Below are 20,652 nucleotides of genomic sequence, written 5' to 3' on the forward strand. Positions count from 1 at the left end.
GCATTCAAAACCACCTAGAGCTCCGGATGCTGAAGATTCTTGTTCCCAACAAGATCAGTGGTTGGTTCTGAGGGGCCTGACTAGAGACCACTCTCCAAGTGGTAAGAGTGGGGTAGACAAGGAATGAAGAATGGACAAGTCCATGCTTTAGGGTATCTACCTTATTTCCGGTTTTACCAACACTCCAGTTAGAAGCAACTTTCTATTATTTAACCGGCAATCATTTCTTCTCTTAAAAAGAAAGTTAGAATAGGGGCGGCTGGGTGGCTCAGTCGATTAAGCGTCTGACTCTTGATCTCGGCACAGGTCATGACCTCATGACTTCATGGTTCGTGAGTTCGAGCTCTGCGTCAGGGCAATACTCACTGTTAGTGTGGAGCCTGCTTGGGATTCTTTTTCCCTCTCTCTGTCCCTCCCTGGCTCATGTGCTCTTTCTCAAAATAAATACATAAACTTAAAAAAAAGAAAATCAGTGGGGCGCCTGGGTGGCTCAGTCGGTTTGGCATCCAACTTCGGCTCAGGTCGTGATCTCACGGCTCCTGAGTTCGAGCCCCGCGGCGGGCCTTGTGCTGACAGCTCAGAGCGTGGAGCCTGCTTCCGATTCTGTGTCTCCCCCTCTCTCTGCCCCTCCCTCACCCACGCTCTCTCTCTCTCTCTCTTCCAAAAATAAGCAAACATTAAAAAAAAAGGAAAAAAAAAAAGAAAGAATGAATGCCATCACTCATACCTACTTCAAAACAGTTCTTTCCCACACCTGAATCCACCTGGGGACTTCAAAACTCAATGCTGTCCAAACCAAGCTTGTCACTTTGTACCCAAGCGTATTTGTCTCATTTGGGTTCTAGTGTGGTCTGTGGCACCTCCACCTACCAATCAAAACTTAGGAGGCATCCTGGACTCTGTACCACAGGTGTCCCCTCACTTCCGCATCAGGAAGATCGTGCCAGTTCCGGCATGGGCCCACAGTCCTCCAGGGCTCCTACCGCTGACCTCCAGCTCCCCGAGATCCCCCCAAACCGCCCTCCCAGCTGGCAACCAGGGCATCGCCGCGGTGAGCTGTAATCGCAGACGTTTTCCTCCATTACCCGGAGCTCCAGAGCAGCACATGTCCCCCGCATCCTCAGAAGTTTGCTGAACGAAATCGACCTGAAGCTAAAGAGACGGCAAACGCTTCTGCAAATACCGTTTGGACAGGACGCCCCAGAAGGCAGCCGCCGCGGAGGTCCTCGGTACGCGGGCAGTGGGCAGTTACGGACGGCTTTCAAATAAAAGCTAGGAGGGAAAGGAGAGGGAGTATCTGGAGTGGGGACAGAGGGGTATCAGTGAAAACAAGCTGCAGTTTCTTTTGGTGAGGGGTTTAACGCCTGGCGCAAACCTGTCTTTTCAAGTCGAAAGAAAATAGGAAAAAGTTCAAGAAGTCTGAAGGTTATCAAACGTGTGGGAGGTTATCAAACGTTCACGCAAGTGCAAACCCGACAAGCAGCAGACACCCTTCCAACTCTGCATTCTTTCACAAATCACCTCACAAATCTGATTTTAGCAACCTCGGTAGATGGAGAGCGAAAGATAGTGATTTCCTCTAGTGCGGCCTAATGAAAAAGCATGCCTGGGCTAAAGCATCCGAGAGACCTGGGTTCAAACCCTACCTTGGCCATTTAATTAGCTCTGTATTCTTGGCCAAGTTATACCTGCCTTCTGTGCCTCTGAGTTTTCTCTCCTACAAAAGGTGGACACCACCGCTCAGCTGGCGATTTCCGTGAGGGTGTCCAGGCAAAAAGTGCCACACGGATCCCCGCAGAACGTGGAAGGATTGATAAAAATTGTTGCCTCGAAGTGAAGGAGTGAGACTGGTAGGGAAAAGCGAAAGGAATTTTATACTTTTTATTCAATATACTTCTGTACTATTTGAATTCTCTTACAAGAACATTCATTTATATTCATTTATTGCTTATAAAAAAGTAATTAAAAATTAGCTGTGCTTAACAGGACGTTACGAAGTGTACATACTTCAACGGGAGAAGCAGAAGGGTCTTTAGAAGAATGTCAAGGTAATGCAGTAATAAAAAAAAAAAAAAAAGAAAAAGAAAAAGCCTGCTCACTGAGACAGTGATTCTCAACCTGTACGTCTGGGGACACTAGATTCCGTAAGATTCCCTTGATAAATTCACAGACCCATCTCTCCACAGCATGAACAGTTACAATTATCTTAGCTTTAATTTTTAGCACAAATAACGTCTGCCAAGGACCAAAAGTACTTCAAGTATTCAACTCGGGGTCTTGTGCAGCAAGGGGAGTCCGGTCAGTGCTGCCGGCCACTCACCCTCCGGCTCGTCTCTGCGCTTCAGACACACCCGCGGGTTCCCAAGGGGAAGGGGACGCCGGAGCCACAACCGCCGCAGCGCGGCCACCTCGGGGACAATCCCGGAGTCTGTTTCTGAACCTCCGCCTAGCCGAACAGCCCCTCAAGGCACTGCTCAACATCCAGGTGAGGCAAGAGTCCTTTACAAATCCACAGCTTTCCAAAACTACACCTTTTAAAAAACACCTTGTGAAAACAAGACGCTTCCTTTTACAAGCTTTTGGGAAAAATCAAAATCTCTAGTTTTGGTCCCATGTTATTATAACACCGGCCCCAAGTCTAATGTTCCTATTTTAGAAACACTTTTCCAATGTGGAAACAAGGGCCATCAGCATGGCCCCATTCACACGAGCACATTCCTCTCCTAGGAATTTCAACACGGATGCTCTTCAAAGAGGGGGCTACTGCCACGGACACACGGCAACCGGAAGTTCAGTTTTCAGAAGAAACTTCACACTTCAACTCCCGCAAGAGTATGACCGACGCAAACCTCACAAGCAGAACACTGGTCTAGAAAGGAGGAATGCTGAGATTTAGTATCAGGTCTAAAAGCCTCCGATTCGATTTGTCTAGACAAACAACATAAGCCACGCCGATTGAAGAACTATATGAGTAGCATTTTATACATGTGAAGTCTGCTTGATGCTTCAGTTTAATACCTGGTGGAGTGCTATGATGTTTTCTTAAATTTATTCTAAAGCAGAGCTTTCTGTATAAGGTTGAAGTATGCTAACGTAAGACAAATATACAAGTCATGAAAATACCAGTTAATAAAAATCATCTGCATATGCCAACTCCCGTGGGTTTTCTTTCAAAAGGCATGATGTTTAAAGCAACACATACAGTTTTCTGGGTGTGGGGGATAAAAGTCAAGTGAAGTTTGCCCTTTGACACAACACAGCATTGCCCTAGAGTCCCCAAAAAGGTTTAAGCTTGTCAAAAGACTTTTTTAATTCTCATTTGAGGATAAAGAGAAAAAAAAAACAAACTTTAAAATACTGTATTTGCTATAAGATTCAAAACTCAAATACTGGTTCTTCAAAGGTTTGATTTTGGCTAGTTCTCCATACCTAACACCTAAACAGGCATGTGGTTGAGAAGTGTATACAACTTCTTTTCCTACATTACAAAACACAAACAAAAAAGAAATCAGCATGTTATACCTTTCTAGGAATTACAGTCAACATACAACCTGATTGGTTCCACATAGGATATGACTTTCAGATCATTCCTCCATATTAAAACTTTAGCTAGAAAGTTCTCTCAAATATAACCGCACATTTCCCAGTTTTTAAGTTAACATTTACTTTTTTCAGATTATGAGAGTAATACATGTTTAATGACAGAAGATTTTATTAGCAGCCTGTAGGAGACTCCCACACACTCATCAACACCACAATCTTTAATATTAGCCTATTAGACAAAAATATGACAGATTTGGTTTTATTTGTACTGTCCTGATTATTTTTCCCCCATTTCTTCAAGGTATAATTTACATACACTGGAAGTGACCGTTGTTAGTGTGCATTTCTGCTAGTTCTAACAAATGCAGTCATGAGGTCACTGCCACAATCTAGATATGGAGCAGCTCTATCACTCCAGAAGGTTCCCTGTACCTTTACATTCCTCCCCTGTTCCTGGCCCAGCCCCTGGCAACCACAACTCCGTTTTCTGCCCCTGGAAGTCTTGCCCATAAATGGAATCCTACAGGATGTAGTCTGGCTTTTTTAACTAATACATTTGAGATTCATCCATGGTGCCGCACATGTCAATAGGTCATCACTTTTTATTGTTCCAATGATCTTCAACTGCACAGATGTTTCAAAGCTTACTTCAGTCTGGGGCAACTATGAATAAAATCAATAAAACCATCTGTGTACAGATGTTTGTGCAGACTTAAGTTTTCATTTCTCTTGGGCAAATACCTAGGCAAGGGTGGGCTTCCTAAGCCATATAGTTAAGTGTACATGAGCTTTAAAGGAACTGCCTGATGACTTTTCACGGTGGCGCTAGGATTTTTACATTCCCATCCTCAAAGTATGAGAATTCCAGTTGTTCCATTCACACCCTTGTAAGCCCTTGGTACTGGCAGTTTAAAAAATCCCACCCATCCTAACAGATGTACTTTTAGTTTGCATTTTCCCTGATGACTAATGATGTAGGGCATCTACACGAGCTTATTATTCTATTATGCCTTCCCTGGTGAACTGTTTGTTTGCATCTTTCGTTCATTTAACATTGAGTTGCCTTTTAATTTACTGAGTTTTGAGAGTTTTTATTTTATATATAACCTCTAGTAATACAGAAAAAAGCTTTATTTTAAAATGGTCATATTGACCGTATTTACATTTCCTGAAAACAGCTTCAAAAGCTTTCTCAAAAAATTACTTGAGTATAGTTGACGTTCATAGTTATATTAGCTTCCAACATAGTGTCCAACATAGTGATCTGACGATTCTATACATTACTCAGTGCTCATCGTGAGAAGGGTAGTCACCATACAACATTATTACAATACCATTTGTACTTTCCATTTCTGTGACTTACTTGTTTAAATGTATACCTCTTAATTCCTTTTATCTGTTTCACCCCTCCCCCCACGCACCCCACCCCTCTGGCCACTTGTTTTCTGTATTTAAGAGGCTGATTTTTTTTGGTTTTCAGATTCCATATGTAAGGGAAACCATATGGTATTTGACTTTCTCTGACTTAATTCACTTAGTATAATACCCTCTACGTCCATCCATGTTGCTGCAAATGGCAAGATCTCCTCTGTTTTTAATGGCTTAGTACTCCATTGTGTGTTGTGTGTATACAAACTACATCTTCTTTATTCATCTATTGATGGACACTTAGGTTGCTTCCATAACCTAGCTATTGTAAATCATACTGCAATGAACATAAGAGTACATAAACCTTTTCAAACTACTGTTTTTTTATTCTTTGGTTAAATACCCAGTAGCAGAATTACTAACTGTATGGCATTTCTATTTTTAATTTTTTTTTTGAGGAACCACCACGACTGTTTTCCACAGTGGGTTCCACCAATTTACTTTCCCACCAACAGTGCACAGGGGTTCCCTTTTCTCCCCATGCTTGCCCAACACTGGTTATTTCTTGTCTTTTTGACACTAGCCATTCTGATCAGTATGAGGTGATCTCCCATTGCAGTTTTGATGTGCATTTCCCAGATGATTAGTAAGGCTGAGCATCTTTTCACAGGTCTGCTGGCCATCTGTTGGTTCTCTCTGGAAAAATGTCTGTTCAGGTCCTCTGCCCATTTTTTAATTGGACTGTTTGTGTTTCTGGTGTTGAGTTATAGAAGTTCTTTATATATTTTGCATTTATCATTTGCAAATACCTTCTGAGCTCTGAGAATTCTTTATGTATTCTCTATCAAATATGTGACTTCCAAATATTTTGTCCCAATTGGTGTCTTAATAAGATCTTTCAAGAAGCAGGAGTTGAGGGGCACCTCGGTGGCTCAGTCGGCTAAGTGTCCAACTCTTGATTTCAGCTCAGGTCATGATCTTACAGTTCATGGGATTGAGCTCCACATCGGGCTCTGCACTGATGATGTGGAGCTTGCTTGGGATTCTCTCTCTCCCTCTCTCTCTGACCCTCCCCTGCTGTCTCTCTCTCAAAATAAATAAATAAACATTTTTTTAAAAAGCAGGAGTTCATTTTGGTAAAATCCAATTTATCAAGTTTTTCTTTTATAGATTGTGCTTTTGATGCTCTAAAATAGCTTTGCCTAAGTAAAAAGCTACAAAGATCTTCTGTTTTCTTCTAGAACTTTTACATTCTCTGTTTCACATTTAAGTCTACGATGCACATTTGGGTTTTTGTAAGTGTATAAGGAATGGATCAAGATTCATTTTTTGCATATGGATATCCAATTGTTCCAGTACATTGTTGAAGACTACTTAGGCTTTCTCCACTAAATTGCTTTAGCACTTCTGCTGAAAAATCAGTTGATCATATGTGTGGGTTTATTTATGGACTATATTCTATTCCACTGATTTATATGTACGCCCTTTTCTTAACACTTATATAGTCTTGATTATTGTAGCTTTATACTAAGTCCTGAATACTCCAGTTACTTTTAAGGTTAAACTTTTCCATCTTTATTGGTTATTCACATGAACTTTTAATGAACTCTCTTTTCATTTGTCTTTAGTAGAGTTCCTCATTGATTTGTAAGAGCTCTTTCAATAGTAAGAATAGTAATCATCTATGTTACAAATTATTTCCTTGGTTTGTTTCCTAATTATAATTTCTAAAAAAATACATGTACAACCATACCATAAACTGGAATCAAACCATATCCATAAACTGGAATCAAATCTATTACCTTTTCCTTATGATTCCTGTTTAGAAAGGCCAAGATCTTATAAATGTTTGCCTTTGGGGGGGGGGGAGGGCGTGTAATTCGTGTTATACAAATCCTTAATTCACCTGGAATTTATTTTGACACATAACACAGATAGGAATCTGTCATTCCTTCTTCCTTAAATGTTTAACTATTTCCAATACAATTTATTAAATAATTCCTCCTCTGATGCCTTCTGATAATTGAGGAAGTTAAAACTATTAGAGCCTGTTTGCCTACATCACTTAAAATCACCAGCTAAAGAACCATGCTGAGGTATAGCGGTGTCCTCGGGAGAATCGGTCCTTATACTAAAGGGTCACAAAGCAGACACTGGTACAAGTACTCAACAAATGTGTGGCACCACTATTTGCCAGGCACTGTGCCAGGTGCTGGGATGTAATCATAATGCGACCTTAGAGGTTGGCAACAAAGGGAGAATGTCCAGGACAGATGACACTATTGCCCTTTGTGTCCCTTGCCACAATTCATCTCTCTTGATTCATCTGCAGAGAAAATAATGACCATCTGGCTTATAATTGATGGCTCCATCTTATCTCCCACCGAGGATACCCGTGTTAGAGTTGCTTCCAAGTATGTACCTCACCCTACCTCCAAGAGCCCATAAGCACTGCTAAAGGCTTGGGCTCCATGTAGTAAACAGAGGGACTATCATATTTGGTTTGTTCTCTTCCCAGTTATGAGAAATAACTGATATACACCTGCATAACTTTAACGTGTAGAACGATAGTCTGGTTTACGCATGTTGTGAAATGATTTAGTTAACATCCATTATCTCAGAGACAATAAAAAGAAAAAATAATTTCTCCTTGTGATGAGATTTCTTAGGATCTATTCTCTTAACTCTCCTATATACCACACGACAGTGTGGACTATAGTCATCATGCTGTTCATTGCATGCCCGGTACTTATTTAATCTTATAACTGGAAGTTTATACTTTTCGAACACCTTTTTCTAATCCCCATCCCTTGCCTCTGGTAACCACACTCTGATCTCTTTCCCTGAGTGTGGGGTTTGTTTTGGTTTGGTTTTAGATTTTCACATATATAAGTGAGATCATACAGTATTTATCTGTCTTATCTCACTTAGCACAATATCTGCAAGTCCATATTGTCACAAATGGTAGGATTTCCTAATTTTTTATAGCTGAATAATATCCCATGGTATGTGTGTATACATATATATATCACAACTCCCTTACCCATTTATCCACTGATGGACACTTAGGGTTGTTTTAATGTCTTGGCTATTGTCAACAATGTTGCTCTGAACATGGGGGTGCAGAGATCTTTTTGAGTTAGTATTTTCATTTCCTTTGGATATATTCCCATAGGTGGAATTGTTGAATCATATAGTACTATTTTTAGTTTTCTGAGCAAACTCCAGTTTTCCATATGGTTGTACCAATTTATATTCCAACCAACAGTGCAGAAGGTTTCCCTTTTCTCCACATCCACAACGGCATTTGTTATCTCTTGTCTTTCTGATGATGGCCTTTCTAGCAGGCACAAGGGGGTATCTCGTTGCGGTTTTAATTTGCATTTCTCTGATGACTAGTGATATTGAACATCTTTTCATGTACCTGTTGGCCATTTATATATCTTCTTTAGAAAAATGTCTATTTAGGATCTTTATCCATTTTTAACTGGATTATTTGGTTTTATTGTCGTTGAGCTGGAGTTTTTTTTATATATTTTTGATATTAATCGCTTATCAGATACATGGTTTGCAGATATTTTTTCCCATTCCACAGGTTGTCTTTTCACTTTGTTGGTGGCTTCTTTCCCTGTGCAGAAGCTTCTGTGTTTGATGTATTTTTTATTTTATTGCTTGTGCTTTTAGGTGTCCTATATGAAGAAATCACATCAAGGAGGTTTTTTCCTGTCTTCTTCTAGGAGTTTCATGGCTTCAGGTCATACATTTAAGTCTTTAATCCCTTTCAAGTCAATTTTTGTGAGTGGTGTTAAGACAGGGGTCAAGTTTCATTCTTCTACATGTGAATATCCAATTTGCTTCAATTTATTGAAGAGACGGTCTTTTCTCCAGTGAAGATTCCAGGCTCCCTTGTCAAACATTAGTTGACTATATGTGCTTATTTCTGGACTCTTGATTCTGTTCCATTACCCCATTTGTCTGTTTTTATGCCTGTACCACTGTCTTCATGACTACAGCTTTATAGCATAGCTTGAAATCAGAAAGTATGATGCTTCCTGCTTTGTTCTTCTTTCTCAGGATGTCTTTGGCTATCTTGGGTCTACTGTGGTTCCATATAAATCTTAGGAATGTTCTTCTATTTCTGCAAAAAAATGCCACTGGAATCTTAATAGGAATGGGCTTTTGGTAGTATTAACATTTTAACAAAATTCTTCCAATCCATAGACAAGGGCTACTTTCCATTTATTTTTGTATCTTTGATTTCTTTCATCATGTCTTATAGTTTTCAAAATAGAGATCTTTCACCTCCTTGGTTTAATATGTTCCTAAGTGTTTTATTGTTTTTGATGCTATTGTAAATGGGATCAATTTATTTCATTTTCAGAAAAATTGTTAATGGATAGAAATGCTACTGATTTTTGTACATTAATTTTGCATCCTACAATTTTACTGAATTTTCTGATTAAGTTCTAAGAGTTTTGGGGGGAGTCTTTAGGATTTTATCTATATAAAATCATGTCATCAGCAACTAGAGACAGTTTTACTTCATTTCCAATGCTGATGTCTTTTATTTGTTTTTATTGCCTGACTGCTCTAGGTAGGACTTCCAATACTATGTTAAATAGGAGACTGTGTCTTGTTCTTGATCTTAAACGAAAAGCTCTCAACCTTTTACCACTAAGTATGATGGTGGTGGTGGGCTGGTCATATATGGTCTTTATTATGTTGCGGTACACTGCCTCTACACCCACTGTAAGTTCTTACCACAAATGGATGTTGAATTTTGTCAAATGCTTTTTTCTGCATCTATTGAGATGATCATGATTCTCTTCTTTCAATTCTAGTAACAATAATTGATTTGCAAATGTTGAACCATCCTTGCATCCCAGGGATAAATCACACTTGATCATCATGGTGAATCACTTTAATGTGCTACTGAATCCAGTTTGCTAGTATTTCATTGAGAATTTTTGCATCTGTATTCATCAGGGATATTGGCCTGTAGTTTTCTCTTCTGCAGTGTCCTCTTCTGCCTTCAGTATCAGGAAAATGCTGGCCTCATGAAATCAGTTTGGGAATGTTCCCTCCTCCTTGATTTTTCCAAAGCGTTTGAAAAGGATTTGTATTAATTCTTTAAGTGTTTGGTAAAATTAACCAATTGGATTTCTGATTACTGAGTTTATCTCCTTACTAGTAATTGGTCTATTCAAATTTTCTATTTCTTCTTGATTCATGTCTGAGTAGGTTATATGTAGAATTTTCCCATTTCTTCTAGGTTATCCAGTTTGTCAGCATATAGTTATTCATAGCAGCCTTTTTGACCCTCTGTATTTCTGTGGTATCTGTTGTAATAGCTCCTTTTTCATTTACGATTTTGTTGATTTGGGTCTCTCTCTTTTCCTTGATAAAATCAGCTAAGGGCTTGCCAATTTTGTTTATCTTTTCAAAGAATTGACTTTTAGTTTGGTTAATCTTTTCTATTGTTTTTTTCTGTTCTCTATTATTTCATTTATTTCTGCTCTTTATTATTTTCCTTCCTTCTATATGGGATCTTTCCTGCTTCTTAATGTAGGCATTTATTGCTACAAACTTCCTACTCAGAACTGCTTTGTTGCATCCCAAGTTCTAGTTTTGCATACCCACAAGTTCTAGTATATTGTGTTTCCATTTTCATTTGTCTTCAGAAACTTTCACTTCCCCTTTAATTTCTTCTTTGATCCATTGGTTGTTCAGGAATATCATGTTTTTTAAGAGTTTTTGGTTATGATTTCATGATTCTTTCTCTTCTTTGCTATCAGTGTGCCAGTCTCTAAGAAGTCTCTAACATTACCTCTCTGTAAGTTGAAGGCTGAAAATGTGAATTTGCTGAACTTGCTAGAATTTTATGTAAAATTAACCAAATAAGGATCTGAGTGAGACCCTGATGAAAACTACAAACAAAATACATGGAGTTTTACATGGGCTTAGAGGAGAGTCCATTTCAGCATCCTAGGGGACTTTATTTGCTTGCTTCATGGTGCTCTGCTATGGGACAAGTCAAGAAATGATCTAAAGAAAGTGATCAATAAATAGTTCTCTAATTGGTAAGAGACGCTGATAGCTAAGGACTCTGAAGTTCAATTCTCTTACATGAAGTAACACAAGAATGAAGTCTTAGAAGCCTTCCTTAGTGATGAAAAAACTGTTCCTTCTAATCCCGACAGCAGCTAGCAGAGTCAAAAGTAGAAATGGAACACAGCTTTGCTAACTCTTCTTACCTCTGCTGATTAATGAATTCATCTTGATACTGAAGCTGGATAGTAAGTCCAAAAAAATTTTATCAAGCTGTTTACTGACAACTTCAGAGCAACATAGCCCACCCACAAACTGAGAAGTAGAACAAAATTAGGACTAATCTAAAACTACTGGGAATCTTCTACTTCTAGGTAGACTGCAATGTGTTGAGCAGACTGAAGGTCCTGCTGTAACCACTAGAAACAAAATGATAACTTGCAGAAATCAGGTTTTCAAGGCCTTGGAAGCAACAGAAATAAATGAACTGAAATTCCAAAATCAAGAAGAGCTCTTTCTAAGAGCTGAGGCAGAAATCCAAACAAGAATCACGTGACCTCAGGAATATCAACAGATCACATGCGTTCCTAAAAAAGGTTAAACCAAATCAACTTATACTATACCTAAAAGAAGAGCTTATGTCTACCAACTTTTTAGAAACCTGAAAAATAGGTAAATTTAGGAAAATACAGCTAGTCAGATGCAACAACATAAGCTTGCAGTGGACTGACATTCAAAGTCTCATGTAACAATCAACTGGTTTTTATACACATTAGTCTCCTGAGAATTTGTTAAGCCGGTTTCAGTCCTCTGGAAACTAATTACTACTGAGCACAAAACTGAGAATCACACTTTGGAACTGGGGGATCACACCATCTGAGGGGCTTTCCTGCCATCTACTGGAGCTCCTGATCCACGTTAAGTCTCTTTAAACTGTAGCAAGGACCTAAAGTCAACGAAGACTTGATACATACAAACTGTTCATGACACAAAATGGGTTTAAAAAAAAAAATACCAAACACACCAAATACCTACAAATTAAGTCTTGGGCTTTAAAAAACAAAAAGGACACCATATCCCCAACGATCTGATGTTCCTTTTGGGAGAAGCCCTGTCTATAAGCTTACCTCCAGCTTTCCATTACCATCTTCCCAAGTCATAGCTAGGAAATTTAAAACACTAGAAGGAAAATGAGAGATTAATGTATAAAACAAGTCAGAGTCAAGTAGCCAAAGGCACAAAAATAAGGACACAATTCCACACCTCTGTTTTATGTTCCAAAGCTTACTTCAAAACTGCTTCAAAGTTGTGGGCCCATTTTTTACTCAGCCCCACAAGCCTGCAAGATCAGATCTAAAATAAACTTCATAGCTGTCTGTATGTTATAACATGCTTCAAACCGCAGGCCTGCCTCAATGTGCAGAGAGGAGGTGAGTCCAGGACATGTTAATATATAGGCACAAGTCAGGGAAAAGGAGTTCCAGTATGAGCAAGGATATCGGGCGGGCCAAGGGGGAGGGGGCACGATTACACTTTGTAAAAAAAATTCAGCAGAATGTAAGTTTTCATTTCTTTAGTTTGTTTTCTGTAATATTTAACTCATTTAAACAAACATTAGGGCCTGTCATGTTTACCTGGTGACAGGAATGGAACACAGATAAGATATAAACAAACACACAGTTCTCTTTCTCAAGGACCTTACTATTGAGCAAGAGCCACAAGCGAGCCATCTGAAATGAGTGAGGTTTGGCGTCATCCCATCTAATTCCAATGGGAAAAGGCCATTAGGGCATGTGTCCCCTTCATCTCATCATCCTCTGTTTTTAGCCATCTAACAACCCCCCCCCCCATTATTTTTATCCAACAAACCAGTGCAACTACTCTGTGCCTGGTTGCATCCCAGGCAGAATTTAGACGTACCCACCAAGAGCGTCTCCCTCCACAGTCTTTTTCTCCGACTTGCTGGACATGGCCCAAACGCTGAGGTCCTACAGAGTTTTTCTTAGGTTTCAGGGTTTAAAATAATTGCAAATTAAACTTTTATAATATCGTTAGGCGCTGTTGTACACTATAGCGGATATAGTTTTTAAAATATCACCATCAGGCCAACCAATAGAAACGAGGTGAGATAAATCAACGTTTTTCTGAAGACGAAGTGGGTTAGACAGAAAATGGGTTAATCGAGGACGATGGGAAGAGGACATTTAAAAACAGCGAGTCCATGTACTGGGACGACGGTCGTGAGGAAGGGCCGGAGCCACAGAACGTCTCGGCTAGTTAGCTCGGCTTAGCCCCGCGGGGCCCCCTTCTAGGCCCACTCGCCATCTTCCTCCGCCACAGCCGGTGGCGACGTGTGAAGATCCGGCCGAGGGGAGCCACGGCCCTTGAAAGAAGAAAACCACACGGCCGTGTGTGTGACCGTGACCGTCGAAAGCGATTCCTGAGCAGCTGCTCCGCGAGTCCTGACCACTTCGGGACCCCACAGGCGACTTCCCGATGCGCGGGGACAGTCTCCCCAGAAACAGAGACGCGTCGCCACCAAGTCCCACCAGGCCATTTGGGAGCGAGCCCGAGAGCGCCGTCGAGCACAGCACCTACGGGTCAACGCAGTTTTCACCAGTTTTTAAGAAGACCACGGTGACGTCGCTCAACGATCAGGAGTTCGCACTGTGTGGCGACGCATATCGTGACTACCTCGATTCCGAGTTTACCGTGTTGCAAGTGTGCGTTAACGGCTGAATTTTTGTTTTGCGAACGGGTCCTTCTTCAACAGGTTTATGCGTCTCCCCAGAAAAAAGATAAAGAAATACCCAAGTAGATTTGATAGTTTCAACTCCCTAAGGGCTTCCTAAGGCTACAACCCGAAGTGAATAGATTTAATTTCTGTATTTCTGAATGGAGACAGTTAACTGTCTTAAGTGGTCTAAGAAGCTCTTCTGAAGTTCCAAGAACCTAACCCGTTACCAAGCAGATCCTTTCATTTGTTTTTATCTAACGTTAAAAACACACACTAAGGAAAACCCCTCCCTTAGAAGTTAACCTATTCCCTACGTTCCGCAAGTTAAACACCACTGGAAGCACGTGTGCGAAAAACACAAGGGCCAAGGTCCCGGGCCGCCCTCGCTCCCCGTTGTCCCCCGGCGGCCGACATTTCAGCAACTCCCCCGAGGCCAAGCTTCCAAAGGCGAAGAAAGCCCCTCAAGAGGAGCAACGAGGCCGCGATCTCTGACCGCCCTTCGGGACGGCAGCCCGGCTCCACGGAAACCAGGCGTCTGTGACCCTTCCGCGAGGGCTGTGGCGACAGTCACGCCGGGCCGAAGGCCGACGTCGGGTCCGGCGCCGGGCCAGGCACCAGCGCGTCCTCCTTCCTCGCACGGCCGCCGTCCTCGAGGCGGGAGCCGTCACCGGCCTCACCGCACACACGCGGGTAGCGGACCGAGAAGCCAGTCGAGGGGGGAAGCGGGGCGCGCCCCGCCTCCGGGGGCCGAGAGGGTGGCAGGCGGGCAAGAGCCGTCTGGGTCAAGGGCCGGGAGGCAGAAGGGCCCGAGGCAGGACTGCGAGCGCAAGGTGACCGGCAGCAAGGGGGCGGCATCGCGGGGCCGCGCGGGCCCCTGAAGGCGCGGGGGTCGCGAGTGACGGAGGACACGGGGCAGCCGACCTTGGGGACCGCGCTGCCGCGCTGAGGGCTCCGCTTCCCACGGGGAAGGAACGGGAAGACCTCCGGGGATGCCGAGCAGAGCAGAGCGGCGCACCGAAACTTCAAAAGGAACGGAGCAGCAGTTCTCCCCGACGGGACGGGCGGTGACCGCCTGCAACGGCCGCGTCCCCGGCACGGCGCCCCCTTCCAGCCGGTCCCCGCTGCAAGTGCCGGCTCTTGGCGCCCAAAGACCCGGGGCCTCCTCCCTCCCGGAACCGTCAACGTCCGGAAACCGGCGGCAGGAACAAATGACGGGAAGGCGGCCTCCGACATCCCGGCCTTCTCTCTCCTTCCGAAGACGCACGGAGTCGCCCGGTCGGCCCGGCCCCCACCTCCTCACGCCAAGAGCCCGAAGACTCGAGGTCGGGCTCGAGGGCGAAGAGCGGGCGACCGTAACTTCCGGCGTCTCTCTCCCCTAGCGGCACCTGCGATGACGAGCCCCGCACGCCTCTGCCTTTGCACACACGCTGTGACAGGGAAGGAGTAAGAGGGGCCCGAGGCCCACGGAAAACCAAACGACACCAAACCCGAGGCCCGTCAGTCGGCAGCCAGGGCCCTGAGAAGAGTTCCAGGTGCTACAAATCTTCCGGACGAAGAACATGGTTTCGAACGAGGCAGCGAGGGAACCTCCCGACCTGCACGAGGCCAGGGGACACGTGCCAAGAAGCTCTGGGAAGGGCAGCGGGAGGGGAACAAGCAGGACGGTCTCCCGGCTCCCAACGGGAAAGGCACGGGTGTCCAGCCTGAGGTTCCAGGCGCGGGAACAACATCAGAAAAGATTTCCAAAGGACCTGAAATTTGGTTTTCACTTACTTAGCCCCAAATAAGCACAAGGTGTGATTGAAATGGGGCAGAGGGAGGCGAACGAGAGAAGTTTAAGCTCAACTATCAATATCAAAAGAAGAATTTTATGTTCTTGTTAAAAATGTTTGAAACTGGGGCACCTGGGTGGCTCAGTCGGTTGAGCGTCCGACTTCAGCTCAGGTCACGATCTTGCAGTCCGTGAGTTCGAGCCCCGCGTCAGGCTCTGGGCTGATGGCCCAGAGCCTGGAGCCTGCTTCCGATTCTGTGTCTCCCTCTCTCTCTGCCCCTCCCCCGTTCATGCTCTGTCTCTCTCTGTCTCAAAAATAAATAAATGTTAAAAAAAAAAAAAATTAAAAAAAAAAATGTTTGAAACTGAAGAGATGTAAACATGTTTTTTCCTGAACACTTATTCCTTAAAGCATATGAGAATTAAAATGTTGGGAGTCTATTTTTCCACTAATAACCTAAAACATTTGATCCTACGATTTTAAACCATAAGTAGACAAGGCTGGATGCACATCAGAATCTCACAGAAGCTTCTGGATAAGGGCCTCACCCAAGACTATCTGAACCAGAATCTCTAGGGCGGGGCCCTGGCAAGGTTTGCTTGTTTTTGAAAAGTCTGCTCCAGGTGAAATTTACCAGTGGTGAGTAGAGAACCACCAATTTAGATCTTACCACTAGCAAATTATACTAGAAAGTGGCATCAATATATACTTCACTTTATCTGAATCTTATAACACAGTGAGAACAATAAGCACCAGAGCTAAAAATGCAGTAGGGAAGACATTAAAGGACATCTGTCATTTTAATCACATTTTTCAGGCCTCTCGTTAAAAAAAAATCAACGGTTGAGTTAGCCTAAAAAACCCCTACGTACGGTACCTATAGATTATACTACCTATAACATGTCGTGCTCAAGAATCTTTATTACAAATATTAAGTTCTAGAGTAGCTTATTTATAAAACTCAAAAGATTTTACTCAAAGCACAGAACGGCTCTTCCCTAAATACATAATTATACAACAGTCACACTGTAAAGCCAGCACGTCGTGCATACAGAGCTAATACTGTAAAGTGCTTTCGTTTACATAGGGTTCGTGGCGGATCAATTTTTACCTATGATCTCTGAAATAACTGTCATTTGTTTCATAGGCACACGGAACTTCAGAAAGTTTAGGAAAGGAGTTTCTTCTTTTGGTTTTACGTGACAAGTGGTGATGGTATGCTCTGTAAAAGGTATCTTTCAGAATATGTGACCTGCACTCGACAGCTGGATTGTCGAAGGTGTGCACCACGTTTCTAAGGATACGTCTTTCACTTCCATACAACTGAACACCGCATGCGGCCGCCTGGACCCAAGGAGGCAGTGTGGTTCATGCTGGATACGTACCATGTAGGCAGGTTTTATATTTACCTTTTTAAATAAGACAAGATGGTGCTTTAAACAGACCAAACTTACTTCCCTATGCATAAAAAAGGCACAAATGATCCCTTAAAAATGCATAATCTCAAACTCTACACTCAGGCCTAAACTCTGTGACACAAGCCAAGGTCTTCTAATCTATAATCCATCAGGGCTCACGGTCCAAATGGCAAATTTTAAGAGTAGGTAATAAAAATTTAACCACAGTCTGACTCTGGGAAGAGAAAGTGCAAGTCGGAAAACACAGAAACATTACTAAAGCATCTGTCTCTAATAAATCGTAACTTTGAGCAGGAAAAATGAAATTATACCCCCTCAGATTTGGTGCACCTGGGGAGGGACTGTAAAAGCAAATACATTAACAGCTTTTCTGGAAGAAATCTGAAATAAAAGCAAGGAGTTATCAATTCACAACAAACTATAATAGCAGATTTAGATAAACCAAAGAGAAAATTTTTGATTTATGCCCTTCTGGACTAACTTCAAAGTTCTATCACAAAGATATTACACCTTAGGTTGTACGACGTGTACAGTAAGGACTGATTTTTTTTAAAGTTTTCAAAGAAAATATTTACACATTATTATACACATAATGCTACAATCACAGTTCCGGTGGCTGCCCATTTCCCAAATTGTCTAAAAAAGACTCTTGTAGGAGGGAGTATGTGGACACATTTCTTCATGGCACTGAAGCAGAGGAAGGAACAGGCTGTCCCGAGTACATTCAATGTGGCTTCTAGTTAAACCACAACTCTTGGCTTGAATACGCCACGCAAGATTCCCAAAAACTGGTATACTGCACACGCTATAGGTAGCACATAAATTAACAGTCAAGAATATCTCAATTCATGTTTTACTGATCCACTTTGTCACAAGATAAGGCAATGCTTTTCAGATAGACCGGCTAGGCACTTTTAAATTCACACTGGATTTTGAAATGTTCTTCGCATGTACTAAGTTAGGTCAAAAAAAGGAATAATTAAAGATGCTTAGGAACACAATTTTAAGATATGCCCAGAGTCTTCATCCGCTCTTGAAGCATTACTGAACCAGAAAAAGTATATATTAGTAATAAAAGCAAACTAAAAATCTGTAAAAGGTACTACAAACTACATATAGTTCTTGTTCGCAGGTCAGAGGGAATGATAGGATACTGACTAACTCTGAACATTAAGGGCAGACGCCAATACATCCTAAAACAAAATGACAAAATAGAATCTATGGCAATAAACACAGTTACATATTGATAAAAGGTATAGGTCATTATGCAAAATAAATTATAGAAATTTACATACTTTACACAGCTAGAAAATAACATCTAAAAGCAAAAATTGATTAAAATACAAAATTCAGATTAGAGTAGGGAACTAGTATAATTCTCTCAGAATATAACATCAGAATAAAAACCTGACACAGAGGAACAAATTATACAATTAGCAACTTGAATTATGTACAAAAACTTTGTATATGCTAAAAATAGTCACCAAAAATCACTATGTATTAAGCCACACAGAAAATCTAAAAATACTCCCCGAAGCAAAAACCAGTAAGGTTGCAATGTAGACTACTGACTGCCATGTACTAAAATTAGAAGTTAAAAACCAAACAGCTAAAAAGAAACATAAATCTATCTACTTTGAATTAAAAAAGAAAAAAAGAACCTCTGGGTTAAGTAAGAAATAAAACAGTAAAGATAAACTTCAGCAATGAAAAACAATGACCAGAGAGTGAAATCCTCAGGATGTTACCAGAGATTGCAGGAGAGAGCAACACACAACCTTAAATGTTAGAAATCAGAACAATGAAGAAAAAAAGCTTTCAACTGAAGACAGTAGAAAAGAAAACAAAGGGAAACTGAAAGATCATGGAAAAAATTAGTAGCAACGAAAGAAAAAGTAATGACATAGAAAACAAGTGCAGTTGTAGGCATCCTCCCACTCTCCTTTCCCTTTTTAAAAACTTTTTAAAAGTTTTTTTAAGGCAAGATTGAAGATATAAGGAAAAAAACAAGAAGATTATAGTGAATACCTGTGTACCCACCATCCAAATTAGAAAATAAACATCACCTTCTAGATATGCCTGCCCCTCGTGTAACCTCATGCATTCTTCAGAGCTTTACTACATGTGCATGCACCCCTGAACAGTACATAATACTGCTTCATATGTTTTAAACTTTGATATAAATGTTGTAATACTATCAGTATTCTTACAAATTTGCTTTTCTTAAATGTTTGTGAACTACCGCCATGATGACATCCATGGTTCATTAATCTTCACCAATATATAGAATTCCATCACATGAATATCAAACAATGTATTCCCCTGCTGATGAATACTCAATAATGCTGTTAAAAACATTCTCTGAAAATCTGTGCACATGAGTGAGAGCATCTCTAAGGGTGTGTACACAGGAAGAGAAGTGCTGGGTCTCAGGATTGTGTACTTCTTTAACTTTAGTAGATAACTGTCTTCTACGTAGTACTAGTTAGATTTCCTGAAGATCTATAGTGTTATCTACACTTGGTTTGGGCTGACATTAGTTTTTCCCAATGTGAAAAGTATGGATAGTATCTTATCAGGCTTTTATTTTCCCTGATTATTACTGAGGTTGAACATCATCATTTCCATGTTCAGACATTTATGCTTCCTCTTCTGTAAATTCTTGGCTTCATTTTCTGACGAGACCTGCTCCATTAATCAAAAATCTCTGACTCAAATATCCTAATGAAAGGTTTCGGTGAAGCCTTGTTATCTGCGGTGGGCAGGAACCATTCAACAACCCTTTCTTTTATAGGACACAGAAATCTAAGACGAAAAGCAGTATTTTGGTGTACAGAATATTCAGTATAAAATTGGTACTCTTCAATGTGTGCCTTTAATCTTCCATAACCTGCATTTCAAATGATCAGAATGCAAACGGAAGACTCCTAAGAAGTGAGATATCATGTACATGTAATATTAGGGCATTATTATTCCAAGATTAAACTAAACATTGTAAAAGCTGACCACACCTTCAGCTTAACAACTTGTTAAAAATTAAGAATAAATTCCTAAATTCCTACATGACTTTCAAAGCAGATACAATCCCAAAGGGACAACACTGCCACAAGATGAAAAGGAGCAAACACTTCCACCCGGAATAGATAACTCAGGACAAGAGAGAACACAACGTTTTGGAGTGAAGAGAGGGTAGGTGGCAATGCAAAGGGCTACCAAAATTCTGGAATCCACCATAGAGCAGATGTCTGTATGTCAATTTCCTGTCCTATACAATGAAACAGACAATAACCACCACACCGGTCGGTCGCTGTGAAAAGTAAACAAGGTAACACAGGATACAATACCTCTATCTGATTCAATTCTACTCTATGGATGAGGAAATGAAGCAGAGAGAGATCGAGTACACTCTTCAAGATCACAATTAATAAAAGATCCCCATGCCCAAATTCTTCATAATGTACTGTAGCATTCACAGTACTTTTCCAATATGAGTCTCAATGAGTGTTAAGGGATATGTCCAGGAAGGAGCAGACTAGGGGGACTACCAGAAGGATCTAAGAAGATAGGAAATGTACTCAGACGTTCAAACGAATTACAGTGAGCAGGTGATGGTTACCTTAAATGAGAACTTACTCATTTTTCTCTGTGCTGACAAATATACTTAGACGTTTGCCACATAAGGGGTAAAACTAACTGCCAGCTTTAGGAATACACGGCATTCATGAAACCTAATCTGTTAATTAAGACACATTTAAGAAAGTCCCTT

General features: G+C 41.3%; 1 protein-coding gene and 1 long non-coding RNA gene across 5 annotated transcripts in view; one reads left to right on the forward strand and one right to left on the reverse strand.

Moving 5' to 3' along the window:
• SNRK (SNF related kinase) overlaps window positions 1–20,652 on the reverse strand; it is a 60,295-nt gene that overhangs the window by 20,421 nt on the left and 19,222 nt on the right. The window lies entirely within an intron of this gene.
• On the forward strand, window positions 15,826–18,488 carry LOC131511537 (uncharacterized). The gene is made up of 2 exons (XR_009261560.1): window positions 15,826–16,107; window positions 16,616–18,488. It is a non-coding gene; the product is annotated as an uncharacterized LOC131511537 (long non-coding RNA).

This window comes from Neofelis nebulosa, chromosome 5 (assembly GCF_028018385.1).
Source record: "Neofelis nebulosa isolate mNeoNeb1 chromosome 5, mNeoNeb1.pri, whole genome shotgun sequence".
Taxonomy (NCBI): Eukaryota; Metazoa; Chordata; class Mammalia; order Carnivora; family Felidae; genus Neofelis; species Neofelis nebulosa.